The following is a 24,716-nucleotide window of genomic DNA, read 5'->3' on the forward strand; positions in this document are numbered from 1 at the left end:
CTGTAGCAGCGCTCCCGGTCAGAGTGAGAGACCGGGGCGCTGCAGGAGACCAGACGCCGCGAGCGCTCCGGGATGGATACAGGACCCGGAGCACTCGGCGTTACAAATGCATTTCAATTCATTCAAGAAAGCAACATGAATGTAGTGTGGCAGGGTTAGCTTTTTGCAGTGGTCAAGTATTTATCAACTGCGACATTTATTTTTAATTGTTGCAAATTTTGTGTACCTGTGCAAGATGTATCAAATGCCCCTTGACCGTTTAATAAATTTGATGCATGTATACATTAGAACCACACAAAAAGCCTTACCTACAACAATAATAAATTCCCACCCCTGTGTTACTGCAAGATATGAACACAGCCTAATCAGGCAGACAGAGATGTTGTCCCTGAGGGGGCAGCTGGGATTGCCATTCAAAAGATGATGCTAGGAGTCCATAAGATTTTACTTATAAAACAAAACTATATATGCATATTAAATAATTCAACTGGTAAAGTTCCTGTTCAAGCTTGTTTGCGGCAACATAACACGAGTTCTGACAATATATTTCTATAAAAGTGCTGTACATTTTGTTACCATAGATCTAGGTTTGCTGTTGTGATCCACTAGATGGAGCAACTGAGACAAGAACTAAAAAATAAATACTGCGAACTTTTGCAACCCCTGTTAATGTCAGAAATAGATGATTAATGCCACTAAAAAGCAGAGATTAACTACAGAAACAGGAACTCTGCTGATCCACTTTCCATCCACAAACCGGTTTTTAAATAAACACAACAAAATTCAAACAGGCAAGAGCTTGTGCATGACAGCGTGACTAGGAAAGCAACCTGCAAAATGTCACAGTTCCTTCATCTAACTGTAACCAGTCACTTCCCACTATATTTATAAAGGGACATACAATGACGTGTACCTGCACACAATATGAATAAAAAAAACTTTGCAGTATGTCACTTTGCAGGGAGGCCAATATGTAGCATTAGATATCATTTTATAAATATACGTTTTTGAGACCATTGCAGTTTCTCTAATGTTTAAACTATAACAAATACAGAGGAACTAAATGGAAAAGGTGAGATAAGTTATCTCAGTTGCTTACATCATCATTAAATTAGTTATAGTGATAAAACAATCAATAACCAGTTAATTATAAGCCTAATTAGTAATAAAAGCCTGCTTGTTAAAGGTGTTGTCCAGTTCTAGAATTTTTTGATGGCTCAGCCTGGCTTAAAAATAAAAAATAAGCTATACTCACATGCCCAAGCCCCCATTGCTGCATTCCTGGCAGTGCCCAGCCCCCACTGATTAGCTCCTTCTTTTGGCTCTAAATGCCACAAATATTGGCACAGTGATCGGCTGAGTTGGTATTTACTGCTTGCTTAAATAAAAGCAGAAAACACTAATACATTTCTAACACCCGACAACTACTTTAATATCCCTTTTTTTATGTCCTGTGTTTTCTTACTTTATCCTATTCCCTGCTTCTTAATACATGTGTACCTATTCCACCATTTCCATTCAATTGTTATTGAAATATTACACAATTCATATAATAAAATGGCCATTTATTTACCTATATTAAAAAAGAAATATGAATATCAGAGAGAGAATAATTCCAAAAACCAGGGAAACCACTGCAAACAGGTATCATGGTGATTATCTGTAATAGAGGAGACACCCACAAAAGTAAGTTTTATGGTGGTCTCAAAACCAGAGCAGACAGGTAAGCAATACTATATGCTTCAGCAGCATTTTTTTTTTTAACTTAAATCGCAGTACCCTTTTAAAGTACTCACTCCTGGTTTTCTTCTTATCTCTCCGACTGTTCCTTCCTCGTATCCCTTGCGAACTCCCTTCTTCTCCTTTTGCCCTTGCAGTTGGGGTTCCTAAAGGATCAGTGGCATATGATGGTGCTATATGCATAAATATTATTATGAATATTATCATTATATTGTATATATTACAGTGGGGATCAAAAGTTTGGGCACACCAGGTAAAAATTTGTATTAATGTGCATAAAGTAGCCAAGGAAAGATGGAAAAATCTCCAAAAGGCATCAAATTACAGATTAGACATTCTTATAATATTTCAACAAAAGTTAGATTTTATTTCCATCATTTACACTTTCAAAATAACAGAAAACAAAAAAATTGGCACCTTGCAGATTTTATAGCATGTACTGCCCCCTTTGCAAAGCTGAGACCTGCCAGTGTCATGGATTGTTCTCTATCATCATCTGGGAAGACCAGGTGATGTCAATCTCAAATGTTTTAAATGCCCAGATTCATCTGACCTTGCCCCAACAATCAGCACCATGGGTTCTTCTAAGCAGTTGTCTAGAAATCTGAAACTGAAAATAGTTGACACTCACAAAGCTGGAGAAGGCTATAAGATAGCAAAATGTTTTCAGATGTCAATATCCTCTTTTCGGAATGTAATTAAGAAATTGCAGTCATCAGGAACAGTGGAAGTTAAAGCAAGATCTGGAAGACCAAGAAAATATCAGACAGAACAGCTCACAGGATTAAGAGAAAAACAATTCAAACCCCACATTTGACTGCACAATCCCTCCAGAAAGATCTGACAGACACTGGAGTTGTGGTACACTATTTCACTATAAAGAGATACTTGTACAAATATGGTCTTCATGGAAGAGTCATCAGAAGAAAACCTCTTCTACGTCCTCACCACAAAAATCAGCGTTTGAACTTTGCAAATGAACATATAGACAAGCCTGATGCATTTTGGAAACAAGTTCTGTGGATCCATGAGGTTAAAATTGAACTTTTTGGCCGGAATGAGCAAAGATACGTTTGGAGAAGAAGGGGAACATAATGTAATGAAAAGAACCTCTGTCCAACTGTTAAAGGGGTATTCCAGGAAAAAACTTTTTTTTATATATATATCAACTGGCTCCAGAAAGTTAAACAGATTTGTAAATTACTTCTATTAAAAAATCTTAATCCTTTCAGTAGTTATGAGCTTCTGAAGTTAAGGTTTTTCTTTTCTGTCTAAGTGATCTCTGATGACACTTGTCTCGGGAACCGCCCAGTTTAGAAGCAAATCCCCATAGCAAACTAAACTGGGCGTTTCCCGAGACACGTGTCATCAGAGATCACTTAGACAGAAAAGAACAACCTTAACTTCAGAAGCTCATAACTACTGAAAGGATTAAGATTTTTTAATAGAAGTAATTTACAAATCTGTTTAACTTTCTGGAGCCAGTTGATATATATAAAAAAGTTTTTTTCTGGATACTCCCTTTAACCCCTTAAGGACTCAGCCCATTTTGGCCTTAAGGACTCAGACAATTAAATTTTTACGTTTTCATTTTTTCCTCCTCGCCTTCTAAAAATCATAACTCTTTTATATTTTCATCCACAGACTAGTATGAGGGCTTGTTTTTTGCGCGACCAGTTGTCCTTTGTAATGACATAGTTACATAGTTACATAGTTAGTACGGTCGAAAAAAGACATATGTCCATCAAGTTCAACCAGGGAATTAAGGGGTAGGGGTGTGGCGCGATATTGGGGAAGGGATGAGATTTTATATTTCTTCATAAGCATTAATCTTATTTTGTTCCAGGAATGTATCTAATCCTGTTTTAAAGCTGTTAATTGTTCCTGCTGTGACCAGTTCCTGAGGTAGACTGTTCCATAAGTTCACAGTTCTCATGGTAAAGAAGGCGTGTCGCCCCTTGAGACTAAACTTTTTCTTCTCCAGACGGAGGGAGTGCCCCCTCGTCCTTTGGGGGGGTTTAACCTGGAACAGTTTTTCTCCATATTTTTTGTATGGGCCATTAATATACTTATATACGTTTATCATATCCCCCCTTAAACGTCTCTTCTCAAGACTAAACAATTGTAACTCCTTTAATCGCTCCTCATAGCTAAGATGTTCCATTCCCCATATTAGTTTAGTCGCGCGTCTCTGCACCCTTTCCAACTCCGCAGTGTCCCTTTTATGGACAGGTGCCCAAAACTGAACAGCATATTCCAGGTAAGGCCGTACCAATGATTTATAAAGGGGGAGTATTATGTCCCTGTCCCTTGAGTCCATGCCTCTTTTGATACATGACAATATCCTGCCGGCTTTGGAAGCAGCAGCCTGACATTGCATGCTATTCTGTAGTCTGTGATCTACAAGTACACCCAGATCCTTCTCTACCAGTGACTCTGCCAGTTTAATCCCCCCTAAGACATACGATGCATGCAGGTTATTAGTACCCAGATGCATAACTTTACATTTATCCACATTGAACCTCATTTGCCAAGTGGATGCCCAGACACTTAGTCTATCCAAGTCATCTTGTAACTTATGCACATCCTCTATAGACTGTACCGTGCTACAAAGCTTGGTGTCATCTGCAAAGATAGAAACAGAGCTGTTAAAACCATCCTCTATATCATTAATAAATAAATTAAACAACAGCGGGCCCAGTACTGAACCTTGGGGTACACCACTAATAACCTAACTCATTATATCATAAAATGTATGGCGCAACCAAAAAACACTATTTTTGTGGGGAAATTAAAACGAAAAACGAGGGTCAATACGATTAAAATGATACCCATTATTACATACTTTTATATTATTGTTGCGCTTAAAAAAAATCACAAACTTTTTAACCAAATTAGTACGTTTATAATCCCTTTATTTTGATGACCCCTAACTTTTTTATTTTTCCGTATAAGCGGCGGTATGGGGGCTCATTTTTTGCGCCATGATCTGTACTTTTTTTTGATACCACATTTGCATATAAAAAACTTTTAATACATTTTTATAATTTTTTTTTAATAAAATGTATTAAAAAGGTAGGAATTTTGGACTTTTTTTTTTTTCCGTTCACGCCGTTAACCGTACGGGATCATTAACATTTTATTTTAATAGTTCGGACATTTACGCATGCGGCGATACCAAATATGTCTATTTGGGGGTAAAATAGGAAAAAACGGACGTTTTACTTTTTTATTGGGGGAGGGGATTTTTCATCAGGGGACTTTTTTTTTACTTTTACATTTTTTTTTACACTTGAATAGTCCCCATAGGGGACTATTCATAGCAATACCATGATTGCTAATACTGATCTGTTCTATGTATAGGACATAGAACAGATCAGTATTATCGGTCATCTTCTGCTCTGGTCTGCTCGATCACAGACCAGAGCAGGAGACGCCGGGAGCCGCACGGAGGAAGGAGAGGGGACCTCCGTGCGGCGTTATGAATGATCGGATCCCCGCAGCAGCGCTGCGGGCGATCTGATCATTCATTCAAATCGCGCACTGCCGCAGATGCCGGGATCTGTATTGATCCCGGCACCTGAGGGGTTAATGGCGGACGCCCGCGAGATCGCGGGCGTCGGCCATTGCCGGCGGGTCCCTGGCTGCGATCAGCAGCCGGGATCAGCCGCGCATGACACGGGCATCGCTCCGATGCCCGCGGTTATGCTTAGGACGTAAATGTACGTCCTGGTGCGTTAAGTACCACCGCACCAGGACGTACATTTACGTCCTGCGTCCTTAAGGGGTTAAGCATGGGGGTGGATCAATCATGCTTTGGGGTTGTATTGCAGCCAGTGGCACAGGGAACACGAGTATCTCACGAGTAGAAGGAAAAATGGATTCAATAAAATTTCAGCAAATTTTGGATGCTAACTTGATGCCATCTGTGAAAAAGGTGAAGTTAAAGAGAGGATGGCATCTACAAATGGATAATGATCCTAAACACACCTCGAAATCGGGATTACATCAAGAGGTGTAAACTGAAGGTTTTGCCATGGCCTTCACAATCTCCTGACCTCAACATAATTGAAAATCTACAGATAGACCTTAAAAGAGCAATGCATGACAGACAGCCCAGAAATCTCAAAGAACTGGAAAACTTTTGTAAGGAAGAATGGGCAAAGATACCTAAAACAAGAATTGAAAGACTCTTGGCTGGCTACAAAATTAGTTTACAAGGTGTGATACTTGCCAAAGGGGGCAGTACAAGATATTAACTCTGCAGGGTGCCCAAACTTTTGCAGATGACATTTTTTTTGTTTTCTGTTATTTTGAAAGTGTAAATGATGGGAATGTCTAATCTGTAATTTGATGCCTTTTGGAGATTTTTCCATCTTTCCTTGGCTTCTTTATGCACATTAATACAATTTTTTACCTGGGGTGCCCAAACTTTTGATCCCCACTGTAATGTGGTGAGAAGGGCATAGTAATTGAGCAGGGTCTGCTGATACCAGTCGTCTCACTCATGGTTTAAGTTGCAGCTGTTATAAATGGCTAAAGTGGACAATTTGACGCCTTAGATTAATTACAAATGTAAATCATGAGGGACTGCACTGAGTGTATATATAAACCTGGGGTGTGAGTCCTACTGACAATGCCCTGACCAATGTGTGAGAAGTCTGTTATGTTGTACATGCAGTAACTCCTTCCACATTGCGGAGGCACAGATCTTCAACAGTTTTAACAAAACGATAGCTGAGATTGATGATGGTAGATGGTACCAAAGGAGTTAACCCATGTGAAGTGTAGATGTTCACTTGAGCCATTCTTGACTATGGTAAATTTCATGATGACTTTGAAAACCTCAGAACACATCAATCTGGCCTGACTAGCAGTACACAGAGCCACAGGTTTGCTAACTAATGGGCCCTTGCTCAGCAATTCTTCCCTCAATCAAGTTGAAAGTCCAGAAAGATTTGGGACACTGCTTTGAGCTATTGGAGCCTAGGAAAGCTAAACTTACATAGGGTGCTTAATAGAGATGAGCGAACTTCCCTGGGCTTTCTAAACTTTCATATCCACGAACTGGTAATAAAATCTAAAACTTGTGTATAACACTACCTAAGAGCTCTAAAGCCCTGTATAACACTGCAAGGGCCACCTAGGAATGTATGCAAGTAGTTTTAATGTGGTTTTCAGGCTACATAATGTCAAAGTTACTGCAACATGTGGTAACCCATGGTAACTAACAGCTTGCTTAGAAACACTGCGTTAATGGTTTTTGTATGCTGTTTAACACTAAAATAAAGCTGCATAAAGTATTACTTTTTGTTTGCAATTGTCTGCCAATGTTAAAATGAACATAGAGATATCGTAAGACGCCATGGATTTTTCCAAGCGTTCCAAAAATTCTCCCCTTTAGGAATTGCAACAAGATCGGTGTCCCAAAATAGTGAAGAAGAAATTTTTGTATAATTCCCCTTTTTGGGAATCATGGTTGTGTATTTGTAGGCTTGGCTGGAAGTAGCAGTTGCAAGGGTGGTGGACTGGTTTGAGTTGTCTAAAAGAAAAGGAGAACAGCATTCCGTGGTGTAATATCGTAAGGAACTTGTAAAATAGTTGAGATAGACTGGTGCTCACCGTGGTTGGTTGTACAGTCCAAGTACAACGTTGGTGTCAGCATGAACCAAGTGAGGGTAAGAGACCGATCCAAGCCAAATTAACAGCAATCACGTATTTTAAATCTCCAGGGAAACAGGTAGGATAAAGCAGGTGCTGTGAACCTTCTTAGTGCAAAACAGTTTTATTACCCATCATGCAATGCGTTTAGCTGAACTTCTGCTTTATCAGGCCTGACAGGAATAAATCCCTGATCAACGGTCTATCCCTATAAATCTAGTAAAACAGGAATAACATCCAGACCCCCCTTGAACTTGTTTTGTTATTGAGTCAGACATCACAACATCATGTAGCAGAGTTCCACAGTCTCACTGCTCTTACAGTAAATAATCTCTATCTGTGTTGATTGTGAAAGAGTACCTGTCACCAAATAAACTTTTCTAAATTAACTTGGGCTATGTTCCCTAACTACTCCTAACACTCCTCCCACCCTTAAAAAAGCTCTGTATCAAAGCTTTCTTCTTGCTCACATAGTGCAATGTAATGTCCCTGTAATGTCCATTGATTTGTATTTTTCTGTTTAGGTGTGTATTCACACACTTGAGAAACAATGAGAATTCAGGTCTGTCTACTTATACCAGAGTTCTCCTGCATTCTGGGCTGGTGATTGACCTGTTGCTACTATGATGTCTTTTTGTGCATACATGCTGCTATGAAGTTGTTAGTGCAATACTCTTTGTCTGTTTGTGCTATAATGCTACTATTTCTGCCTATTTCATGCACTTTGTATTTATCTTTGATATGATCTTGGGTTTTAGCCATGGTTACATAGCATGATCATTGTAGTTTTGAGTCTGTTACATTGTCAGTTTTAGGATGTATGCCTGTTCTGCTTGGTTTTCTTGTATCTGTTTTCTTTGTTTTTGTAACAAGACATCCCTGTGACCTTTTATTGGGACTCTGAGGAATTGAGATTTAGTACAAAATATCTCAATGGTGGACTCTGGGAGATTTAGTTCTAGTATCAAGACATTCTCGTGTTTTCTGGAGGTTTTCTGGGGGACTGAGTTTTTATTCCTGTTGTTCCTGGAGTCTTTGCTGACTCATCTGTTTCCCAGTCTTGTGTTCTGGACATAATCTGTTTGTTAGTTATCTGTGTCCAGTGTGAACAGTGTTCTATATTTATATCCTGTTTGGTTGATCTGATCTTTTTCCTTTGTACTTGTATCTGTTTGTGAACAGTGTCCTATTTTCTTGATCAGTTTGCCTGTTTATATTCTGCCCTGTTAGTATTTGAATCCTGTCTGGTAGTTTTCCATTTCTGTTTATGACCCATGACCGACTATGTATATATTTGTTTTTACGCCACTGCACTTTAGCGCAGGCAGGGACCGGCTTCTAGTTGTTGATTCATCCTTTAGGATGTTTGGGAAAGTAGGCAGGGAGAGTGTTTTTTAGGGTCAGTTTAAGGCTCACTCTCTCTGCCCCCTCAGTCAGTCATGACACTCCCAGCAGGAGAAAGTGGGTGTTTCCCAACAGGCATGACATCATTGAAGCCTGCTGGGGGACCACTTCCGCCCTCACATCATTGCAGATGATGTGATGAATAGTAGACCTCAAGCTCTGTGCAGCAGCTTTCAGTCTGTGTATCTTTCAGCGAGGCTCTTTGCAGCTTTCAGTCTGTGCAGCTTTTAGTCTTCGCAGCTTTCAGTGAGGCACTCTGCAGCTATCAATCAAGCTCAGTGCAGAGAAACACTTCCTGAGTTTGGTCTCCTGCCATTAAAAGCAGGAGACCAAAATCTGAGATTTTGAACAGACGGAATGTGTTCTGGCCAAGAAGGGAGACCCCTGGTGGGCAGAAGTATTCAGAAGAAAAACTAACTTAAAGTGGTACTCCGGCACTAAACATCTTATCCCCTATGAAAAGGATAGCGGACCCCCGCGATCTCGCCTGCTGCACCCCCGATTTTCAGCTGCACAGAGCGAGGATTGCTCTGTGGCTGATGACGGGTGGTACAGGGGACGGCTATCGTGATGTCACAGCTCCGTCCCCTCAATGCAAGCCCCCTCCCATAGACTTGCATTAACAGGGCGGGACGTGACGTCTGGAGGGGTACGGAGCCATGACAACTCTGTCCCCTGCACCACCTGTCATCAGCCACAGAGCGATCCTCATTCTGTGCAGCTGAAAAATGAGGGTGCTGAGAGAGATCGTGGGGGTCCCCAGCTGCAGGATCCCCACAATCTAACATATTATCTGGACATGAGCGAACTTTAGAAAAATTTGATTCGGTCGATTTGAAATTTTCGGAAAAATTCGGTTCGGTAGAATATTTTCGCAGCAAATCACTATTAAAAACAGCTTTTTCTGGCCTACTGAGAGCCTCAACAGGGGTGTAGAGCATTTTGCCTTTTCCAAACATGCTAACAGTGTGCTGTGTTAGTGAAATAATAGTGTTATTCAGTATGACAGATTACAGGCATTGCTATTAGAATCACTGCTGCAGAGCTTCGAAGTGGCAGCAGGGAGACCATATGGTGTCAAAATTGAAGAGAATAAAGAGATTTTTTATGTAATTTCTATTTTATTTTATTTGAATTTATAAAAAATTTTTGAGTACCCATTCTGGTGAGCAACGAACTGGCTGTCCTCCACCAGGCGAGATACCACCTGTTCCAGCCACTGCCTCTCAGCACCCCCTGACTATGAAAGTGCGAATGTTTCATTTACCATTAGTTATGGTTCATTGTTATTGCTCCAAGCAGTTTCATTGGATTCTTGTGATAATTCCACAGGTAATATGATGTTGAGGACCATAGGGCCTCAGTCTTGAAAAGATTACATCGATTTCTTTAAATTTCAATTTAAGATTTAGATTAGATTCCCAAGTTTAAAGTCCCAGTTTTTAATTTGAACTAATACTGTATGACCACAAAACCCAATCTAACAAGGAGTCACATGGCGGCACAATGACAGAGCCTAGAGGTGGCAGTAGCATTAGGAGACCATATGGTGGCAGAATGACACAGCCTGGAATTGGTGGCAGCACGAGGAGACCATATGGTGGCAGAATGACCCAGTCTGGAGGTGGCAACAGCCTGAGAAGACCATAGGGCCTCAAAATAGAGAATATTAAAGATATTTTTGACAATTTAAATTGAAGATTTGCCAGGATCCAGACTGGTATGCGGGGAGGACACGGGTGGTGGATCCTCTTTGTCAGTGAGGTGATGGCGTGGGCCGTACCAGGGGAACGGAATCTAAGGGGTTACTGGTTTTCACCAGAGCCTGCCGCAAAGCGGGATGGACTTGCAGCGGCAGGTAACACCCAGGTCGTTCCACCCGATAGCGACTCAACCTCACTGACCGCTGAGACAGGCGCGGTACACAAGGACAGGGCAAGAGCAAGGTTGGACGTAGCAGAAGGTCTGGGCAGGCAGCAACGGTTCGTAGTCAAGGGCAACGGAAAAGGGTCTGGATACACAGGCAATGGAACACACAGAAACGCTTTCTCAGGGCACAAGGCAACAAGATCCGGCAGGGACAGGAAGGGGAAGTGGGTTTTTATGGTATGGGGAGTGCTTGGAACTAATTGGGCCAGACACCAATTAGTGGTGCACTGGCCCTTTAAATCTGAGAGACCCGGCACGCACGCGCCCTAGAGAGCAGGGCCTCGCGCGCCGGGACTGAGCAGAAGGACGGGGCCGGTGAGTGACACGGGATGTGACCCGCGGACAATGCGGGGATCACATTCCCGCCGAGAGACACAGAGCAGCGCTCCCGGTCAGCGAGTCTGACCGGGCGCTGCAAGCATGAGTGTAACGCCGCGAGCGCTCCGGAGGAGAAGCGGGACCCGGAGCGCTCGGCGTTACAGTACCCCCCCTTAGGTCTCCCCCTCTTTTTGGAGCCCAGGAACCTATGGATGAGCTCCTTGTCGAGGATATTGTCCTCGGGCTCCCAAGACCTCTCTTCGGGGCCACAATTCTCCCAGTCAACTAGAATTTTTTTTTTACCTCTGACGACCTTGGAGGCGAGGATTTCTTTTACCGAGAAGACGTCAGAGGACCCAGTGACAGGAGTAGGAACGATGACCTTGGGGGAAAAGCGGTTAAGAATGAGAGGTTTGAGAAGGGATACATGAAAGGAGTTAGGAATACGAAGAGAAGGAGGAAGATGGAGCTTGTAGGAGACAGATTTGATTTGACTTTTGACTCTAAATGGCCCGAGGTAACGAGGACCAAGCTTGTAGCTAGTGACACGAAACTGAATATATTTGGCAGAGAGCCACACTTTGTCACCAGGGGCAAAGACGGGAGGAGTTCTTCTCTTCTTATCCGCATGTTTCTTCATGCGAGAAGAGGCCAGTCTTTTGAGTCTCTTTCCAGATAGAGAAGTCCAGGGTCAATTCATCTACGGCAGGAACTCCAGATGAAGTGGGGATGGGAAGGGGGGGGAAGTGGGGATGGGAAGGGGGTGACGGCCGTACACCACAAAGAACGGAGACTTGGCGGATGACTCAGAGTTTTTGAAATTGTACGAGAATTCAGTCCAGGGTAACAGGTCGACTCAATCATCTTGGCGGGAGGAGACAAAATGTTGCAGGTAGTCACCAAGGATCTGGTTCACTCTCTCCACTTGTCCATTGGACTGCGGGTGGTAGGGCAGGTAGGTAATTTGTTCTTTAATTGATTACAGAGAGCTCTCCAAAATTTAGACACAAATTGAACGCCTCTATCCGAGACGATATGCGTGGGAAGCCCGTGAAGACGAAAAATCTGCAGAAAAAATTGCTACGTCAACTGTGGCGCAGAAGGAAGGCCTGGAAGCGGAATAAAGTGAGCCATTTTGGAAAAACAATCAACGACCACCCAGATGACAGTGTTGCCCTGGGATACAGGAAGATCAGTGATGAAGTCCATGGCTATGTGGGACCAAGGCTGTTCAGGCACCGGTAGCCGATGGAGAAGACCTGAAGGCTTCTGACGAGGGGTCTTGTCACGTGCACATACTGTACAGGCTCGGTCATGATCCTATGAAATCGGTCACATCCTTTTCCAAGGAGGACCACCAATAGTGTCTAGCAATCAACTGTAAAGTTTTTTTGATTCCAGCGTGACCAGCCAGAAGGGAGGAATGGCCCCATTTGAGGATCCGGAGGCGAAGACGGGGAGGCACATAAGTCTTTCCTGGAGGAATAGGCACCAGAGAAGCAGGAGCAGAAGAGATCAGACACTCAGGGGGGATGATGTGCTGAGGAAGGGTCTCGGCTTCAGAGACATCGGTGGTACGAGATAGAGCATCAGCTCTGACATTCTTGTCTGCGGGACGAAAATGGATTTGAAAGTTAAAATGGGCAAAAAACAACGACCACCTAGCCTGGCGAGGATTTAGCCGCTGGGCGGATTGGAGATAAGACAGATTTTTGTGATCTGTATAGATGGTGATGGGGTAAAGGGATCCTTCCAGAAGATGTCTCCACTCCTCAAGGGCCATCTTAATCGCCAGTAGTTCACGGTCTCCAATGGAATAGTTTTTTTCTGGAGGAGAAAAGGAGGTTTTGGAGAAAAATCCGCAAGTGACATTTTTTCCTTTAGCGGATCTTTGTAGGAGAACAGCTCTGGCTCCAACAGAGGAGGCGTCAACCTCGAGGAAGAAGGGCTTCTGAGGATCTGGTCTGGACAAGACTGGAGCAGAGGAGAAGGCGGCTTTGAGATGGTTAAAGGCTTCCTCCACCTGTGGCAGCCAGGATTTTGGATTAGCATTTTTCTTAGTCAGTGCTACAATAGGAGCAACGATGGTGGAGAAGTGAGGAATGAACTGACAATAGTAATTTGCAAATCCGAGAAATCTTTGGATTGCTCGCAGCCCAGTGGGACAAGGCCAATCCATTACCGCAGAAAGTTTATCAGGGTCCATTTGAAGACCTTGTCCGGACACAATGTATTCCAGGAAGGGAAGACTGCTGCGTTCGAAAAGACACTTCTCAATTTTGGCGTAAAGTTGATTTTGGCGCAGTCGCTGGAGCACTTGACGAACATGAAGGCGATGTTCCTCTAGGTTGGAGGAAAAAATGAGGATGTCGTCAAGATAGACTACCACACAGAAGTACAGCATGTCCCGACAAATCTCATTAACAAAGTCCTGAAAGACTGCTGGGGCGTTGCATAGACCAAAGGGCATGACTAGGTATTCAAAGTGACCATCTCTGGTATTGAAGGCGGTTTTCCATTCATCGCCTGCTCGAATACGGATGAGGTTATATGCGCCCCTTAGATCAAGTTTGGTGAAAATCTTAGCACCTCGCAGTCGGTCGAAGAGCTCGGAGATGAGAGGCAGAGGATAGCAATTTTTTACGGTAATTTTATTGAGACCACAGTAATCAATACAAGGGCGGAGAGATCCATCTTTTTTAGCGACAAAGAAAAATCCAGCTCCAGCTGGAGAAGATTTCCGGAGAAAACCTCTTTTGAGGTTTTCTTGTATGTACTCAGACATAGCTTGTGTTTCCGGGGCAGAAAGTGGGTAAATCCTACCACGGGGCGGTGTGGTACCAGGGAGCAGGTCGATAGGGCAGTCATAGGGTCTATGTGGAGGTAACACCTCTGCTCGTTTTTTACAAAAGACGTCCGAAAAGTCCTGATAGGCCTTAGGAAGACCTGGCAATGGAGTAGCCGTGGAGACCTGGCAGGAAGAAACTAGGTGGAGACATCGCTTGTGGCAAGAAGATGCCCAACTCTTAATGTCCCCGGTGAGCCAGTCGAGGCTAGGCGAAGGACGTTGGAGCCAGGGCAAGCCCAGAAGAATTTCAGAAGTGCAGTTGGGTAGCACAAAAAATTCAATATGTTCATGATGGTGAACTCCAACACTCATGAGTAGCGGTTGAGTGCAGTAACGCACGGTGCAGACCAGTCTCTCTCCATTGACGGATGAAATGAAGAGAGGTTTGACAAGACGAATAACTGGAATGTTGAATCTGTTGACTAGGGAGGCTTCAATTAAACTTCCTGCTGAACCCGAGTCCAAGAAGGCCACAGCGGGGAAGGAAGTAGCATTAGCGGGTATAGCAATCCGCACAGGTAAAGTCAATCGCGGAGAGGAAGAATTCACTCCTAGCAACGACTCTCCTACGTTAACTAGGTGAGTGGGTGAGTTTCTCAGACGCAGAGGACGAGTAGGACAGTCTTTTAGGAAATGTTCGGTGCTTGCACAGTATAGGCACAGGTTTTCATTCCTATGGCGAGTCCTCTCTTGTTGGGTCAGGCGAGACCGATCCATTTGCATAGCCTCCTCGGCAGGAGGCACAGGAACAGATTGCAAAGGACGTTTGAAGAGAGGAGCCTGGGAGGGAAACCGCCTGGTGTGAACAAGATCCTTTTCCTGACGAAGCTCCTGGCGTCTTTCCGTGAAACGCATGTCGATGCGGGTGGCCAAATGGAGTTCAGACAGGTTAGCAGGAATTTCTTGTGCGGCCAGGACATCTTTGATGTGACTGGATAAGCCTTTCTTGAAGGTCGCGCAGAGGGCCTCATTATTCCAGGATAGATCAGAGGTGAGGGTGCGGAACTGGATGGTGTATTCGCCCACTGAAGAACTCCCTTGGACAAGATTCAGCAAAGCAGTCTCGGCTGATGAAGCCCGGGCTGGCTCCTCAAAGACACTACGTACTTCTGAGAAGAAGGAATGGATTGTAGCAGTGGCAGGATTGTTGCAGTCCCAAAGCGGTGTGGCCCATGACAAGGCCTTTACAGACAGGAGGCTGACCACGAACACCACCTTAGACCGTTCTGTAGGAAATTGGTCTGACATCTCCAGGTGTAGGAAACACTGGGACCAAATCCACGGCACAGTTTAGAGTCCCCATCAAACTTGTCTGGAAGAGACAGGCGGAAACTGGGAGCAGCAACTCGTTGCGGAGGAGATGCAGGAGCTGGTGGAGGAGATGGTTGCTGTTGTTGCGGCAGAAGCTGTTACAGCATAGCGGTCAACTGAGTCAGCTGTTGTCCTTGTAGCGCAATCTGCTGTGATTGCTGGGCAACCACGGAGGTTAGGTCAGCGACACTGGGCAGCGGGACCTCAGCGGGATCCATGGCCGGATCTACTGTCAGGATCCGGACTGGTATGCGGGGAGGACACGGGTGGTGGATCCTCTGTGTCAGTGAGGTGATGGTGTGGGCTGTACCAGGGGAACGGAATCTAAGGGTCACTAGTTTTCACCAGAGCCCGCCGCAAAGTGGGATGGACTTGCAGTGGTGGGTAACCCCCAGGTCGTTCCACCCGATAGTGACTCAACCTCACTGACAGCTGAGACAGGCACGGTACACAAGGACAGGCAAGAGCAAGGTCGGACGTAGGAGAAGGTCTGGGCAGGCAGCAATGGTTCGTAGTCAGGGGCAACGGCAAGGGTCTGGATACACAGGCAATGGAACACACAGAAATGCTTTCCCAGGGCACAAGGCAACAAGATCAGTCAGGGACAGGAAGGGGAAGTGGGTTTTTATGGTGTGGGGAGTGCTTGGAACTAACTGGGCCAGGTACCAATTAGTGGTGCACTGGCCCTTTAAATCTGAGAGACCCGGAGCACGCACCCTAGAGAGTGGGGCCGCGCGCGCCAGGACTGAGCAGAAGGACAGGGCCGGTGAGTGACACGGGATGCGACCCGTGGGCGGGCACGTCCCGCCGCGGGGATCGCATCCCCGCCGAGAGACACAGAGCAGCGCTCCCGGTCAGCGAGTCTGACCGGGGCGCTGCAAGCAGGAGTGTAACGCCACGAGCGCTCCGGAGGAGAAGCGGGACCCGAAGCATTCAGCGTTACAAGATTTATGGTAGCTAGTGCAACCATAAAATATTTTTAGGTAATGTCCAAGGCCCAGCAGCATCAGTAAACCATATAGTGGCTGAATGGCATAGCCTGGAGCTTGCGACAGCATGAGTAGACAATAGGGCTTCACAATCCTTAAGATTAAAAGATGAATTTTAAAATTTAAATTGAATATTTTTCGTAGCTAGTGCTAACATAACATATTTTTAGGTAATGTACCAGGCCCTGCAGCATCAGTAAACCATATAGTGGCTGAATGGCAAAGCCTGGAGCTGGCAGCAGCATGAGTAGACAATCAATCTCTAAGATTAAAAGATGAATTTAAAAATGTTAACCCCTTAAGGACCAGGCCATTTTACACCTTAAGGACTGGAGCGTTTTTTGCAATTCTGACCACTGTCACTATCACTCTGGAATGCTTTTAGTTATCATTCTGATTCTGAGATTGTTTTTTCGTGACATATTCTACTTTAACTTAGTGGTAAAATTTTATGGCAACTTGCAGCCTTTCTTGGTGAAAATTCCCAAAATTTTATGAAAAAAATGAAAATTTAGCATTTTTCTAACTTTGAAGCTCTCTGCTTGTAATGAAAATGGATATTCAAAATATATTTTTTTGGGGTTCACATATACAATATGTCTACTTTATGTTTGCATCATCAAATTTATGAGTTTTTACTTTTGGAAGACACCAGAGGGCTTCAAAGTTCAGCAGCAATTTTGAAATTTTTCACAAAATTTTCAAACTCACTATTTTTCAGGGACCAGTTCAGTTTTGAAGTGGTTTAAAAGGGTCTTCATATTAGAAATACCCCATAAAAGACCCCATTATAAAAACTACACCCCCCAAAGTATTCAAAATGACATTCAGTAAGTGTATTAACCCTTTAGGTGTTTCACAGGAATAGCAGCAAAGTGAAGGAGAAAATTCAAAATCTTCATTTTTTACACTCGCATGTGCCAGGACAGCAAAAAAAAAAAACACATGGCATACCATTTTGGAAACTAGACCCCTCAGAGAACGTAACAAGGGGTAAAGTGAACCTTAATACCCCACAGGTGATTCACGACTTTTGCATTTGTAAAAAAATATATATATTTTTTTTTACCTAAAATGCTTGGTTTCCCAAAATGTTTACAATTTTAAAAAGGGTAATAGCAGAAAATACCCCCCAAAATTTGAAGCCCAATTTCTCCCGATTCAGAAAACACCCCATATGGGGGTGAAAAGTGCTCTGCTGGCGCTCTACAGGTATCAGAAGGGAAGGAGTCACATTTGGCTTTTTGAAAGCAAATTTTGCTCTGGGGGCATGCCGCATTTAGGAAGCCCCTATGGTGCCAGGACAGCAAAAAAAAAAAAAAAAACACATGGCATACCATTTTGGAAACTAGACCCCTCGGGGAACGTAGCAAGGGGTAATTTGAACCTTAATACCCTACAGGTGTTTCACGACTTTTGCATATGTAAAAAAATATATATTTTTCTTACCTAAAATGCTTGTTTTCCCAAAAATGTTACATTTTTAAAAAGGGTAATAGCAGAAAATACCCCCCAAAATTTATTAGGCAATTTCTCCCGAGTACGGCGATACCCCATATGTGGCCCTAAACTGTTGCCTTGAAATACGACAGTCACCATACCTGGTAAGACCAGTATATGGAGGGTTAAATTTGTATGCTTATTTTTAATAGATTCCCTTTTGGGAATCCAAAAAAACCCTGATTTCCCATATACTACTTATTATAAATAAAAATCCCATAAGCTTTATTAGTTGCTACACATATATATTAAAATCAAACAGCGCTGTTTGCTCCATTCATTCTTTGAATATTAGATTCTCAATGCAGACTTCTCTGCTAGTTTTGCTTCTTGTTTGTGAATGAACTGTCTTGTATGCCTGCAGGTCATACAGGGTTAATGCTTAGGAGCAGAAGCGCTGTCATGGTTAAAATATCCACTCTGCCCCCCTCAGAGCAGAGTGGATATTTTAACCATGACAGCACTCACAATAAATATTTTTATAATATTTTTCAATTTCCTTATTTTTTTTGATTGTCACATCTTTTATATATTTTTTCATTTATTTTTGCTCTTTTGACCCACACTTCACGTTTAAAAAAAATATATATACAATATATATTTGATCTTTATTTTTAATTTTTTACACCGTTCATTATATTATCACATATTCTGATTTTTGTTAAGATATTAAATATAGCATTACGCTAGCACGTTAATATTTATCAGGTGTTCATTATTTTTTAAGCACCACACTTTGGGTATCACTTGATATTGTTTGTGTAATAAATGGACAGCATCATGTACTTTGATCACTGTTAAGATTAAATTTAATATCACCATCATGTTTGCACTGTTTTAGATATCTATCAAGTACTGTATGGTTTTATATTAGTAGAGTTGATGTAATTAATATTGATTTGAAATATTGCTAATATTATGTACATGTGTTCCATTGTATGCAATAATGTGATTGTATTTTATCCATGGATGTCTTGTTTTTAAATATACTATATATATCAGATATTACCTTTACAGTTTAGTATAACATGGAATTACTATTGTATTTACCTGTGAGATACCCTGGAAACAACACTGTGGTTCATTTGTAGTTAATCAATCTTACTTATGCTGTCATAGTGGATCGGGGGTTCTAGTGCGCCGGCCTGGCGTCCGTTGCCTAACTACCCTGTCCTGTCCGGCTCGGAACCCAGGTGCGCATGCCCGGCAAACACGTTTGCCAGTCCTGCGCACTCGGGCGAAGATGGCGGATGTGGGGCAGGAGATCGCGGGCCCGGACGCTGCGACGGCGCCAGGAAATGACCCCCTATCCTGACCTGACAGCTTCCGGGTCCTCCAATATATAAACATCTAGTGGGGAGACATTAGTTAGCAGCGGCCCCTTGAAAAAGGAAACAAAACGGCTTTGGGGAGCGGACCACGGCACTTTAGAATGGGTAAGCCCTAATTAGCACCTTTAGCACTCGTATCTTCTTATGGCAAATAGCCAATATATTTCGATTTAGTTGTCAGTAATACACTGGGAGCCTTTATTCGGAGGGAAGATTTACCCAGCCGGGGTTCCCAGTGTTTACATAGGACATATTCTCAGTGCGTAGGTGCATCGCATACAACTTCCACAGAGTTGTTCCCAGATTATTACATTATTGTCCGTGTCTCTGTACTGTTGCTCGGCCTATGCTCCTGAGGTCCTCAGTTATTTCAGCTCCATTTTTTGGTCTTATGCTTTTATATTTTGTTTACTTAATAAAGATATTTTATTTAATTAAGCGGTATTTAGTTCCTCTTTCTTTTTTGTGTGGTGGATAAAATATATTTAGTTAATTGCCCAGGCCTGGAGGTGGCTGAAGCATAATGAGACCATATAGTGGCTGAATGCCACACATTGGAGGTGGCTGAAGCATGAGGAGATCATAGAGTGGCTGAATGGCACAGAATGGAATTGGCTGAAGCATGAGGAGACCACATAGTGGCTGAATGGCACAGCCTGGAGGTGGCTGAAGCATGAGGAGACCATATAGTGGCTGAATGGCACAGCCTGGAATTGGCTAAAGCATGAGACCATATAGTGACTGAATGGCACAGCCTTGAGTTGACTGAAACATGGGGAAACCATAAAGTGGCTGAATAGCACAGCCTGGAGTTGGCTAAAGCATGAGCAGATCATATAGTGGCTGAATGGCACAGCCTGGAGGTGGTAGCAGCAGCATCAGGAGTCCTGAAAGTGACCCGGTGACAGAGTGGTACGGTGGATGGCAATACCAGTACCTGGTGACAAAGGTGGGTGTAACTGGGGAGCAGCACCTTAAATCTGTTTGGCACTATCCGTATTTGTGAAGTATTGGTGTGGCACCATGGTCAATCTACTCTGACCTTTACAAAGGTCAGTCTCTCCACATTTTTTGTGGACAGAAGAGTTCTCCTTGGGGTGACTATGGCCCCTGCCGTACTAAAGACCGGTTCTGATGGCACACTACTGGCCGGGCAGGACAGCTTTTCCAGGGAAAACTCTGCTAGTTGGGGCCATAAATCAAGTTTGACTGCCCAGAAGTCCAGCGGATCTTCAAGGTGTGTCGGCATTGTCATGTCAAGGTATGCCACCACCTGCTGGTTCAGGTCCTGCTCCAGGTCTACCTGCTGCTGCTGAGTTGCTTCACCATGTGGGTGAAGAAAGCTACTCAACAGCGACTGTAGACTCTGCTGATGGAACTGGTACTGCTCTTGCCACCCCACCCCTCCGCAGCAGCCATGGCAGTGGAAGGTGAGCGCAGATGGTCCCCCGAGTTAAACCTGCGAGAGGATGGACGATGACACCGAGAAGCATCGGCCAACTGACTATGTAGGATGTCTCTGTAGTAGGTCAGTTTGTCCTCCCTCTTAGTGGATGTAAAAAAGGCCCCCATTTTGTGGCGGTGGTGAGGGTCCAATAAGGTGGAGAGCCAGAAGTCATCCCGCTGCCGAATGGTGACATTTCAGCTGTCACTACACAAGCAAGTGAGCATGCATCGTGCCATTTGTGCAAGTGACTCGGAAGGACTCTCTGCCTCTATCTCCACTGCATACTGCCACAGTGTGTCTGGGTCCTCTTTCTCGCCTTCCTCATTACCCTCTAGCTCCTCTGGGTGCTTCTACTCCTCCTCTCTTGTCAGATGACTAGAAAAACCGCCCATTTGTCGAAACCTAAACTGTACTCCACTGTGCTCCTCCCCCTCCACCCTCAGTTCAGCCCCCACAGGGCTCATGTGGCCGTGAAATGTAGCCGCCACGTCTCCAATGCCCCGATCAGCCATCATTTCCAACACGTGTTGTAGGAAATGAAGCAGTGGAATGACGTTGTTCACCTTGTAAGCCTGGCGACTTACTATTAATGTGGCTTCCTCAAAGGGCCTGAGCAAACGGCAGGTGTCACGTATGAGCTGCCACTGGTTCACATTGAAGTTACACAGGGCAGTACCTCTATCCGCTTGGATCATAAAAAAATCGGTGATGGGTTTTCTCTGTTCATATAGTCGGACAAACATATGGAGGGTGGAATTCAAATGTGAGGCAACGTTAAAAATCAGACTATGTTGGGGGATACCGTTCTGACGCTGCAGCTCAAGGAGGGTGTGCTTTGCGGTGTATGAGTGGCTGAAGTGCATGCAAAGTTTCTTTCCCATTGTTAGGATGTCTTGCAAATGGGGGAACACTTCAGAAACCGCTTGTCAACCACACTGAACATGTGTGCCATGCAGGGCGCATGGTTCAGCCTTCCCTCTCGCAGCACAGACAAGATGTTCTTCCCGTTGTCGGTCAACATGGTTCCCATTTCTAGTTTTCATGGAGTAAGCCATGCTCTGATTTCTTTATGAATGATTTTTAGCAGGGTCAGGTGAGCGGTGGTTCGTGGAGTGCATGTCCAGGTTATCTTTACTATGTACAGTATATTTATACTCTGGTCTGTCTGTATTAGTGATACGAGTTGCGGTCCAAGGGAGTAGCCATTGTCCCTCCCATAGTGGCCTATACTCATACAGTACTGTTCATTTTTGTATGTGTATTTGCACAGCACTACTGGCTATAATTTACCAGTGTGCACTTTATGACCATAGCTGTACTGTTTACTTACCTGTATTTTTTCATGCGTAATCCACATTACATATATACTTTTTCATACATTATGTTTTTATTATGATACAATTTACCTGATCCCCCACCTCTCATCTTCCATCTACCTGTGCTTCTGTTGTACCTCATCTCTATGTTTTTTACATGTTCTTATGTCATGTTTTTGTAAACAACAAAGTATTTCCAATTTTTTCATGATTATTTTATTATGGTCATTTGTGTTGGTGCTGATGTATTTGGATAGACCATAATAGGTTAGGCTCTCAGATAGCCAATATTGCTTGGGTAACTACTAATTGACTGCTACTGCCGCCGTCTCCAGGAACCCCTGTTTCACTACCTCCTGGGAAGGTAAGCTGCCCCGAAGCAAGTGGTCTCCCCCGGGCATGTTTGGGTCCAGAATTTCCACTTCTGCCACCATGCTGACTGCCAACCATGCTACCACCTTGTTGTCTCAGCTGCTGCCTCACGGTCAAGCTACAACCCTCTTCTTCTTCTGATGATGAAGCACCTTCTGCACTCGGCTCCCAATCTCGGCTCGGCTTTATCATCATCAACAAGTGTCTGCATGTCACTGACGTCCTCCTCAGGTTTCTCAACAGTGTTTACTTCAGGACCCTGAACGCAGGCAACACCGCCTCCCATGTCACTCTCCTCATCACTACTTGCCCGCCTAGTGGAGGAAGTGGCGGATGTCTCCTCCACTTCTTGGCTGGGCAGCAGCTGCTGACTGTCCTCTATCAGATCTTCCTCAATGAATAGTGGAGCTGAACCTACAGCATAAGATATTACTTTAGGGGAGGGAACAGCATAGGACAGAGGCAATGGGAGGACATGGACTGCTCCTGGGCCATGCCAACTGATGGTTGTGTATGAGGAACCCACTGACTGTTGACTGGGGTGTCAGATGTCACTTGTGATGAAGTGGATGACCGAGTTAACCAATCAATGACAGCAGATGGGTTGCTGGTCGAGACATGACCGCTAGCTGATACCAGGAACTCAGGCCTCCCGCTGTGACTCCTGCTGCCACTGACCCCTAGTATTTTACGATCTCTGCCTGCGCCTGATGACTTTAGGCCTCTGCCACTCCTCTGAACATGTCCTGGAACTTCTCTGCCGGACATAATTAGTGCGTATATGAGAGGAGTACAATACACTTCACTACGCTTAAAAACAGTATTTGTCTAGAAAACAAGCAGGTGATTACTTTTGCCTGGACTTTCACAGTATCTAGGCCCTTGACAGATTAACAGGTACAAAATTGTACACTACTTAGATATAGGTATGTAGTATGCATTTATGAGGACAGAAAAATGCACTACAGTACGCTTTAAATAAAAACAAAAAACATTGGAGTAAAACACCAGCCGTTGATTACTTTTGCCTGGACTTTCACAGTATGAAAGCCCTTGACAGATTTACAGGTACAAAATAGTACACTACTTAGATGTACGTATGTGGTATACACTTTTGAGGGCAGAAAAATGCGCTAAAGTTAAAAAAAAAAACACATATTTTTGCATGACACCAGCAGTACACAGTCGCTGTGTACTAAACCCCACATGCACTCTCTCAAAGACTATTGGGAAAGGGCTGCTGGGTATTATACCGTCTACAGACTAGCATAACCAGCAGACCATTTGTTGTGGAAAAAAAAGACAGAATTGCGCTGAAAAATTATTTCTCCATCCTCTTAAGGATCATCAAGATGAGTCAGCATGTTGAATTGCATGAGGTAACACACAGCTCTCTGCCCCTCTTTGTAATACAATGCTGTGAAAAGTGACTGGGAGGTAAATGGTTGCAGTAAAAAATCTTTTCTGTCTAAAAATGCACTGCTGTCTGTCCACCAGAACACTGATGTAACTAGGAGGTGAAATGCTGCTGGAAAAAGCTTTTCTGTGTGACACACAGGACGTCCGTCTTCTCTCTCTGCAGTGAAAGGATGAAGTGATGATCTGTAATATGGCTGCCGATTATATAGGACTATGACATCACAGGGGTGACTGGCTGCTGATAGGCTGCATCCTGCATGTGATTCAGGGTCATCCCACCTACCTGCCTTCCCGCCTTGCCTTTCCAGAGTTCCTTGTCCCATGTCCTCACATGTGGACCCGCCATTTTAGATGCCCTGGAGCCTGGACCACACTAAATGGAGTTTAATGAAGTAATTCACGCTATAGAATTGCAGCGATATTCGCATTCGTTGCAAATCGATTTTTTTTCATGAAATTCGTGACGAATTCGGATTTGTCAGCTTCGATTTGCTCATCTCTAATCTTATCCCCTATTCTTTTGCTAGGGGATAAGAAGTTTAGCACCGGAGTACCCCTTTAATTTTTTATGGAAGCCAAAATTTGGCATAAGGAATCAAATATTAAAAATCATGTTTAATGACAGTACCAATTTAAATCTTCTCTCCTCTAGATGTAGAGGATGCCTTCTTGTCATGGTTACTGACCTAGATATAAAAAGATCACTAGAAAGATCTCTGTACTGTCCATTGATATATTTGTACATTGTGATCCCATAACCACTAAAATTTCATTTTTCCAAACTAAATAGCCCCAAGCTTGATAACCTGTCTTAGTACTCTAATTCACCCATTCCCTTAATAATCTCCTCTGCACCCTCTCCAGTTCAGCCATGTCCTTCTTAAATACAGGTGCCCAGAATTGGACACAATACTCTATATGTGATCTGACTAGTGATTTATACAAAGGCAAAACTATGTTCCTGTCATGAGGCTCTATGTCTCTGTCAATGCAGCCAATGACTTTATTAGCTTTGGCAGCAGCTGCCTGTCATGTTACGCTTGCAGTCCACCAATATCCTCAAGTCCTTTTCCGTAACAGTTTTATCTTTTTCTTTAGCGCATAATTGTACTTTTTTTCATTGCCCCCTTT

At 43.7% G+C, this 24,716-nt stretch overlaps 1 long non-coding RNA gene across 1 annotated transcript in view; it reads right to left on the reverse strand.

The window, feature by feature from the left end:
• Positions 1 to 1,560: 1,560 nt before the first annotated feature.
• The window catches only part of LOC130356352 (uncharacterized), a 291,928-nt gene continuing 268,772 nt past the window's right edge, over positions 1,561 to 24,716 (reverse strand). The window contains exons 4-6 of the long non-coding RNA XR_008888857.1: positions 2,372 to 2,483; positions 1,797 to 1,886; positions 1,561 to 1,660 (exon numbers count right to left, since the gene is read on the reverse strand). This is a non-coding gene — a long non-coding RNA (uncharacterized LOC130356352). The remainder of the gene's footprint in view (positions 1,661 to 1,796; positions 1,887 to 2,371; positions 2,484 to 24,716) is intronic.

The sequence above is a fragment of the Hyla sarda genome, chromosome 2, assembly GCF_029499605.1.
Source record: "Hyla sarda isolate aHylSar1 chromosome 2, aHylSar1.hap1, whole genome shotgun sequence".
Taxonomy (NCBI): Eukaryota; Metazoa; Chordata; class Amphibia; order Anura; family Hylidae; genus Hyla; species Hyla sarda.